The sequence below is a fragment of the Hakea prostrata genome, chromosome 3, assembly GCF_041222555.1.
Source record: "Hakea prostrata isolate BN-2017 chromosome 3, UWA_Hpros_2, whole genome shotgun sequence".
Lineage (NCBI taxonomy): Eukaryota > Viridiplantae > Streptophyta > Magnoliopsida > Proteales > Proteaceae > Hakea > Hakea prostrata.
Genome location: NC_142602.1, coordinates 72285872 through 72295354, shown reverse-complemented (window position 1 = coordinate 72295354; position 9483 = coordinate 72285872). Strand labels below are relative to the sequence as shown.

General features: G+C 38.7%; 1 pseudogene; it reads right to left on the bottom strand.

Moving 5' to 3' along the window:
* Positions 1–2228: 2228 nt before the first annotated feature.
* LOC149022990 (dynamin-related protein 4C pseudogene) lies at positions 2229–4832 on the bottom strand (annotated as a pseudogene).
* Positions 4833–9483: the final 4651 nt, after the last annotated feature.

Here is a 9483-nt window from a genome sequence, read left to right as displayed (position 1 = left end):
TGTCTCTGTCCAGTTTTGTTTTTTCGGATGGTCATGTGGGGCCCACCGATTTTGTGGTGGAAAAACCGTCGGGGATGATGATCCGGATTCCTCCACTCCACCCCATATCTGAATCAACACCTCCCTAGCTTGGCCCTTACCAGCCCCCATTGGCCTAAATTGTGTATCCAACCAAACCCTCTTTAGAGTCAAGATGGGTTGGTTCAAATCATCATGAACAAACTTGCACCTTTTGTATTTTTCCCCCTTCTGCGAGAAAAAACTTGCACTAGTTGTGTGTAAAATTTTCTTTACTAGAATAAATGAAAAATTACCAAATAAAGCATCCCACCAATCCAAAAAAAAACCATTTTTGTGCCTAAGCAGCAGGTATGGCCGCCGTGCCAAGTATATAGTTGCTTGAACGTTCATACCTCACAAGATACTCTCTACTAGTTTGGCAATGATTTTTCCATTCGTATAGATGTTGTATTTCAATCTTAAGAGTATAATGTAAGGGTGTCAATTTGCGTACTGAAACCGTTTAACCATACTGAACCGTGCCGTCTAAAACCACACCGTACCGTATAGTTCACAATTTGGTATGGTACGTACCGAAACTGAATTTCTTTGGTACGGTTCCGGTTTTAGGTACTCATACCGTTAGTACGTATCAAAAACCGTACCAATTGGTACCATACAAAATTAAGAGATATAAATTGTAATTTTACAATTAAAACACTTAACCATTTCCTTATCGCTAATTCTCTATTTCAATTTTTCGTTTCATCATCTACTTCTCTTCTTAGATTTACTTGTTTTGTCACTATTAATTAGATTTATTTACTTTATCTATGTTAATTTCAAATTATATCGATTGGTTGATCATAATTTCATTAGGATTTTAATGAACTAGTAACAAAAGTGGCATAAGTTCATTCATACCAAAAATGTATCGCACTACATACCGTGTTTAAACCATTTTCCCGTACCGATTTAATACCGAAACCGTATCAAACGGTTTTATAAATACCAAAACCATACCGTACCGTTTAAATTTGGTACGGTACGGTTCTGGTTTTCGATATTCAAAGTTGGTACCGCACCGACACTGTACCGATTGACACCCTTAGTATAATGTAAATGTGCATATGCAAATTTTAATGTGCAATTGTAAAAATATCAGACAAAACCTATCTATCATTTGAGTTGGATTTGGATCCTCTTTTGCCTGGGGTTGGGATTGAGTGGTTATAGTGTTGCCTTCAACGGGTAGATTTGCCTCGTGGTTTTTCAGAAACTTTAAAAGGGCTTGCAGATTGGAAAATTCTGTTTTCACAAAAGCAAATTGAAAATTTTGTAAGAGGATGCAATTGCAATTTTTCAGGAAAGAGGATGTTATTGCAATTACCCTATTCTTTTTTAAAAAGAATGCTTTTACTTTATCTAATCTGATCAAGGCTTGACCTTTATCAGAGGAATAGAGGCGTGTCATTATTTCGGAAGTTGCTTGGGTCATGCACATTAAATGCGCATGACCGTCAAGCCGAGATTTCGGACCATTAGATCTGAAATTTTGATCAAGATTAAATCTCAACAGTTGAATTTCAATGGTCAAGATCAAAATTTTGATCAAACGACTAAAATTTGTGCGATGGTCTTGCGCATTTAATGCGCAGGACCCTAGTAAGACCCATTTCGTGTCATTATTTCCTAGTCTGAATAGAGTGAGCCACTGCCACACCGTTGGTACATTGGGTTCAGATTCGTTGTGAACCAAGAAACCTAAATTCTTTTTTTTTTTATGAAAACATTTTTATGTCTGAGGTTCGAATGTACATACATGTTTCCTCTCAGTTTCTCTTCCATCCTTTACCAAATATTCTTCACCTTTCAATTCCCAAATTTCTAATAGAAAAAAGAAATGGTTCACATCCTTTACAATTAACAATTTTGCAAATTTTGAACTTAGAAAAATAAAAATCAAATGCGATCGTGTTACAACTATTAGATTTCTTACATGCAACATGTCATAAGCTCATGCCTGCACTGACGATATCTGTGCAAGTGTGAACAAAAATTGCTCACAATCACACATGTAAACATGGATCTCTCTTTGAGCCCTAAGAAAGAACTAAATGTATGAAATAGTGTAAAAGAAGCACAACAGCACAATCCTATCCCCAAATGACCCTAGTCCTAAATAATATAAAATAAAATGCAAACCTTAAAATATTCAAACTATTCTTTTCATTGCAGATATTCCACCTACATATTAGCAAACCCTACATAGTAATAGAACCCTTACAAGCAAATAGGAACGCTTCACCTTGGCACAATAATAGCATGGCACTTCCCAGTGAGTATATATTATTTTTGGGTAACCTCCCAGATAGCATACATAAAACATAAAAATACTAAGCATACAAAAGTAGGAAACCATACACCATCATCTCCTATACAAAAATGGAAGATGTAGAGGGCTCAACTTGATTGTTGTGCAATAATAGTGCAGCACTGTGCTGCGAACGATTGAGATTGAGATTTGGACTGAGATTTCAATCTCAACCGACCGTTTCTCAAAAGTGTGAAAACACAATTTTCAGAAATGGACGGTCGAGAACTTGGTTGCTGCAGGTGCTGCATAATTACCAAGCAATTTTCATGGGAGGGCGGCGCGACTTCAATTTCTTGAGGGGCACAAGGGATAAAAGCAGAATTCAAAAACCCAAGCCTAGTAGAGAAGTTATTGCTGGGAGGTTCAACCATATCCATGATCTTTCCCACAACCCTCTTTGATTCCCTCAATAACTCGATACTCTGGTTGAGCCTGTCTCGTTTTGTAGCAATGGAAGGAGATTCTCCCAGCAACTGCTCAATACCACCACTACCAGGTCTCATCAACTCAGTCACCATCTCCTTCTCCATCTCTTTGTTCACCAGCTTCTGAACACTAAACACAAGATGAAGAGCCAAGCAATCCACCAATCTCTGCAACACAGACTCCCAATAAGCAGTAATTCTCATTCTCAGATCAAATGCTTTACCCAACAAGTCCTGATAGTACTCCCTTAGATGACCAATTTCTACCTCACCCACTCCATCTAACTGCATAGTAGTATATCCATTGATCCATTGCTGCATAAAGATTGGTTGGTTTGCCATGAACTTGCTCCATCTTGACATGTATTCAGGGTTACATGTATAATTCGTGAGCTTCTCCATCTCCACCATCTCCATCACTCGTTCAATCGATTCCCCCTTCATCTTCTCCATCAGATTCTGCACTGCCCTTCTCATGCAAGATTGAAGCTTTGGATACCCATCAGCGTGAGACATCAAGACATACACTACAATAGCTCCAATATAAGACCATATCTTCTCAACAAATTGAACAGGAATATGCGATATTTCCTTCACTTTGCCCTGTAATATGCTGAGAAAACCAGTGCGAGGAATGAAATTGGGTAGCTCAATCCCTTTCGCTTCCTCTAACACTTTAATTTCATCCACTAAGAACTTTGCCCCTTGGTTGCTGCACTTTTGGTGGAGTTCTTTGGAGTACCCATCGAGCATATCCGCCATTCGAGCTGTGCCATGCATGTCCTTCTCTTCTAGGTACTCATCGAACTCACCCCTGATGAAAATTTTCCTGAGGGATTCTTTTGTAGAACCAATAATCTGCATAAACACAGTCATTGCATCCGTGACATTGGATAAATGTTTGGGCAATTTGTCAAGCTCGGAAACATTGAGGCTCAGCTTTTCATTGATCTTCTTCACAATGCCTGGCAAGCACTTGGAAATACTAGTTGCTTGGATCTCCACCAACTTCTGGGCCAAAACAGGGATACCCACAATCGATTTGTCGATCTTAGAGAGAAAGGGATGAGATTTAAACAATCTTGCCTCCTCCTCCCTTGCTTCCTCATATGATTCTGCTCCAATTCGATTCCTCACGCAGACATAACCGAGCCCAATGTTGACATCATCTGCAATAACCTTCTCACGTAGACCTTCGGGAGCTTGATCACACTTGGTCACAACAGCCAAGGTCCTCTCCCCGGTCTTGTCCACGCGTTGCGACATCCTTATCGATTCGCAGGTGGGAAAATCCACAGTAGCAGATAAGACATTCAAAATAATGCTCTCTTCTGGAGTTATATACTCCATAATTATGTCTGAAATTTGCTCGTAGATGTCTTCAGGTTGGCCACGAACAGGAACCCTGGTAATACCAGGCAAATCAACCATGGTTAAATCAGGAACACCGATCTTCTTCACAACAAGAGTGAGAGGAGTATTGGAAATTCCCTTAGACGAACCAGCAATCTCACTGGTGGCATCTTGAATATCTTGAGCTACATGATCTTCATCTGTATGAACTTCTTGATTGTTATACTCCAGGTGAAGTTCAGATTCAGGTGATGGGTGTTGCTGAAGTCGCATTATGAGGGGAACACGAGTACAGATGCCGAGACCTCGAGGTAAACTGATGCCGGCGAGTGACTCAAGAACACTAGATTTGCCGGAGGATTGATCACCCACAACGACAATGGTGGGTAACTCAATGCCTTCTTGCATGACATTGAGCTGGCGTAGTTTGTCGATGGTGTCGAGCAGAGGTCGAATTCGTTCATTGTAACGAGTGTAGAGTGGCATGGATGAGATGGGTGTCATCAACTGTGGTGCAACTTCAAACCAAATCTCGCCATGATCATTTGAGTTTCCCAAACCAAATCTCCCCATTTTGTCAACAAGAACAGAAGCAGAAGTCATTCCTGGTACGGAATTAAGCAAAGGGTTGGGAATAGTGAATAGAGCAAAGAAAGAAACGGGGAGTGACGTTTGGGTTGTGGAGCACAGAGTGAAAGAAGAAGCAGAAAAACCATTTTAAAGGCAACTTGACTTGACGAAGAAGGCTTACAAGGTATAGATTCCAGGCTTTAAGGGTTAGAAAAGACGATTGGCTGTTTTACTTTACACATTTATTGGGAATAGATTCTTTCCGTACTAATGGTAGTACTGGATTAAAGTGATATGTCTAGAGTAATTACTGGCACACCTTCCTATTTAGTCTACATTTGCAATATTCCCATGTTTCATGTTTCTTTTCAAATACCCCCTGAAGTGCATACTTCCATCGCCCTTTCATCCTTGTTATAATGATAATGCAATTCTATGTGTGGTTAGATGCGAAGGGATATGTCTCCTGCTCAACATGAGGGTAAACTCATTTTCCTGTCCTATGGCCTACTACAAATTTAGAAGCTTATTTCCAAGCATGTTAAAGCATTTTTGTGCCTAAGGTATGATGAGTATGCTAAATATATTTATCAACTCCTTCAAATTAAGTTACGAGATATTCAAGCAACTAAAGTCGATAACTCACGTTGTTTTTCAAATAAAAATGTTCTAGGCTCCATCTCTTGTATTGTATTGTATAAAAGAATAACCTATGATACCAAAGACTTCCACACAAATAGAATGAATTAATGAATGGTTTCCAACTCCTGAATACCAAAGAAATAATCAAATTCCACTGGCAACCATTGCCATACATAGGTTCTTTCTTCATGCAACAACTCTCAATTAATGATTTTTTTTTGGGTAAATAATGATGATTATTTCTTTGCTTGTATAGATGTTGTGTTTCGATCTTAACAATATAATGTAAATGAGCATACATGACTTTGAAGACACAATCTCCTATCAGAAGAAAAAAAAAATCATTGTAAAAATTGCATATAGGAAGGGGATTTGGATCTTCCACTACAAGGGTTTTGGGGGTTGAGTGGTTATTGAATTGCCTCCAACTGCTGTTTTTACCGTGTCCATTTTATGTTGATCCAACACTTGGTAGTTGACCCATCCAGTAAAAAGGAACCTCAACTATAACAAAGAATAAAATATTTTTGTTGGGGGTAAATAATAAGATCTGTTTTCAACAGTAGGAAACTTCCAGGGGTTGTGATTGAAAATTTTTTCTGTAAGAGGATACGATTGAAATTTTTATAGTAATACGATGCGGTTGCAATTACCCTTCTAGCTTTTGCCCCTTTGAACAGAAGGCTTTTTACCTTTTCTTTTCCGATGGAACACTTTATTCTTATTCAGAGGGTCCCAAGAAAAGATATTACATTTTTTTTTGGTGGGGGATAAATTACATTGGTTCCTTGTGAACCAAGAAACCTAAACTCTAGCAGACGACCAAAAATAATGGATCAATTTTATTTTTTTTTGGTATTTTGAAAATATAATGGATTCTTTTTTTTTTTTTTTTTTTTTGGTAAAGAGTAATTTCATTGAAAGGGGCAAGATGGACCAACAACATCCTGGCAACACAGGTCCAGGAGCCATGTAGTGAAATTTGGCCAAATCACCCTACTTACCAAGGATGAGGCCTTCCTGGCTAGAGCATCAGCCACACAATTGGCAGCTCTAGAAATGGGCTGAAGAACAAAGGAATCAGACCTACAAATAAAATTTCTGATATCGGTTAACAAAGGAGAAGCAAGGAAAGGGTCATCCGGGGCATGCCCATAAGCAAGATCCACGAGCTCTTTGCAGTCCACTTCGAGAATGATGTTGGAGAAGCCCCCATAGACCAACTCTTCCAAACCCATTCTCAAGGCCCAAGCCTCACCTTCAAGTACCGACCCACACTCCACTCGATCAGAACAAGCCCAGATGATTCGGCCCAAGTGATCCCGCAAGATGGCACCTGCACCTCCTTGCCCAGAATCCTCAAACCAAGAGAAGTCTCGTATTTAATTTCAACCACCCTTCTTGTGGTAGAGACCAAGCTTTTTCTCTGGTATCCTCTTTAAACTCCAAATTTCCATCACTGCAACTCCAGAATTCAGAATGTCCTTTCTCAGCTCTAGAGATCACCTCCTCTGGGTTCCATGAGATTCCTCTGAAAATCATTTCATTCCTAGAGATCCAGAGGTTCCAACAGACAAACATGACCAAACTAAAGGCTTCAGCTTCTGCCTTTTTTGAAGGGAATTTCAACTTCCTCCAATGCTCAATAAATTGGGCCAACTTCACCTCTTGAGCATCCGGCGTGAGATAAGACAGCTTGCATCCGAACCACACTACTTTTGCAAATGGGCACTCAAGAAGAATATGATCTGTGGTCTCTATATCATACCCACACCTCCTACAAATGGGATCAATTGGTAGTTTCCTTTTAACCAGGTTCTCTCCTGTAGCCTTGAGCTAGAGCTTTCCACAAAAAGGATTTCAACTTAGGTAGACATTTGCTGTCCCATACCTAATAGAATCACAGGTATGGAAGGAGAATATAATGGATCATCAGCTAATAGAATCAATTCTTTCATCTTTTATGTATGAATGCTCCATCCCTGAAGTGAATTGGATTCAACCACGTATTACATGTTGATCCAACGGCTAATACAAGATACTCATATTTACTTTCTGAAAAGAAATATCTGGTTAGCTCCTTTCTAATTCAAAACTTCATGGGAAATAAAGGTTGAACTTTCCTGTAGTGTGGATTTTTTTTTCTTTTAGGGCGTTGGACGAGCGAGATTTCAAATATCGAGATTTCAAACATGACCAAATCTATGGAGTTATAATTTATAAAATTAAGTGTTTGGTTGTGGAATGAAATCTGTGAATTCATCCTAAAAATTTATTTGATCGACATGATTTTTGTGAATGTACAATTGTATAGCTTTTTTGAAATCTCGGTTTCACCCCTTCCCATAATCTCGATTCACCTTTTACACTAAAACGTGAATCGAGTTTCATGACTCTAGAGTTTTTACAACCAAAGGGGATAATTCTCGTTCATGAATCCAGAGATTTGAAATCTCTAGATTCATGTAACCAAACAGGCCCTTAGAGATTTTATATTGGTGGAGACATTAAGAGAGGTAAAAATTTTAGTCTATCCATTCAAGTGAGAAAAATTAATGGTGACTCACTTTTAATAAAATTTAATATTATTTCACGGTTAATTATGCTATTAGTGATTTCAAAATTTAAAAGTTGAGTGCCAATTTTGCTGTTAATGAAGTGTAATGACCATAATGTCCTTCTACTATCCAATCCTTAGGTAAGTGATCCATCTTCTTCCAACAGCTTGGCAAGAAATTGCTCACCTTTGCTAGAAACCTCCAAATCCTTGCACGAAATCTCTCTCTCTCTCTCTCTCTGTCCATATTTTCTTAATAAACCCTAGTTTTTCTTAGGCTGCGTTTGTTTGCTGGAATAAAGGTGGGGTGGGAAAATTCTTGAAAAAAGTGTAGATTTCTTATTTTTCCTTTAAATCCTAAAATGATAGATTGTTTGGTTGCTTGGGGTGGGAAAGTGGGAGACAAGTTTCCTTGAACTTGTCTGCTGATGTGGCAGCCCAACTTTCCCACCCCATGCTATTTTAAAACCCCACATATTTGGTGGGACTTTGTGGGAAAGTTGGGAAAAGTAAAAAGTGGGACCCACCCCTATCACTTTTCCACAAAACCCTTTCATTTCCTTTCATTCTCCCTCACCCCATTACACTTGGGACCCACATGTTTTTTTTTCCCACCCCACCTTTCCTTTCCTTCTCCCTCACCCCACTACACATGAGACCCACATGTTTTTTTTTCCCACCCCTTTTTTTTCATCCCACCTTTGCAAACAAAGGCAGCCTTAGGGTTTGGTGAATTGAGATTTGTTGTCAAACTAGAGAGAAACCCAATAAAACCACCTCCTTAATCAATTAAGAAGAACATCCTCAATCAATCACACAGAAAAATCAAACATCAAAATATGTCATAATGGTTCCTTTGGATGAGAAATGTGCAATAGATGTACTCAAAATGGGGATATAGATCCCGAAAAATAGATTTCAAATAAACTTTAAGCCAAAAATCCAAACTTTCAGACAATCCCTGGAAACCAAAAGGAAAATAGAATAGAGGTCTCACCTGAGTTGTCGTCGGGATCACAGAACAAGAAAAAAATATATATAAAACCCTGAGAGATTTCAAGATTTCAACATTGTGTGTGTGTAAGAGAGAGAGAGAGGGCAAGGATCTCAAACATATATCAAACCACAGATGCTTGCTTAGGGTTTAGTTGATTATCATAGACAAACCCATAAACTGAAACAAATCCGTAGCCCCAAGAGAGGCTAAGATTCATTGTCGAACTAGAGAGAAACCCAATAAAAAAATCTCTTTAATCAATCAAACAAAAGACTCGAAACATCAAAATATTTCACAATGGTTCCCCTATCTAGATGAGAAATGTAAATGGGGGATATAGATCTCAGAGTGTAGAAACATATTTCAAATAAATTCTGAGCCAAAAATCACAAAATTTGAGACAATCTCCAGATACCAAAAGGAAATAGAAAAGGGGTCTTGGTTGCAATGGTCACAGGGATCATATAAGAGAGATTGAATTCAAACAACTATGATATATTGTAAATCATGCATTCCCACATGAGAAGTTTGATAAGACCCCCAGGTGTTCATGTGAACTTGT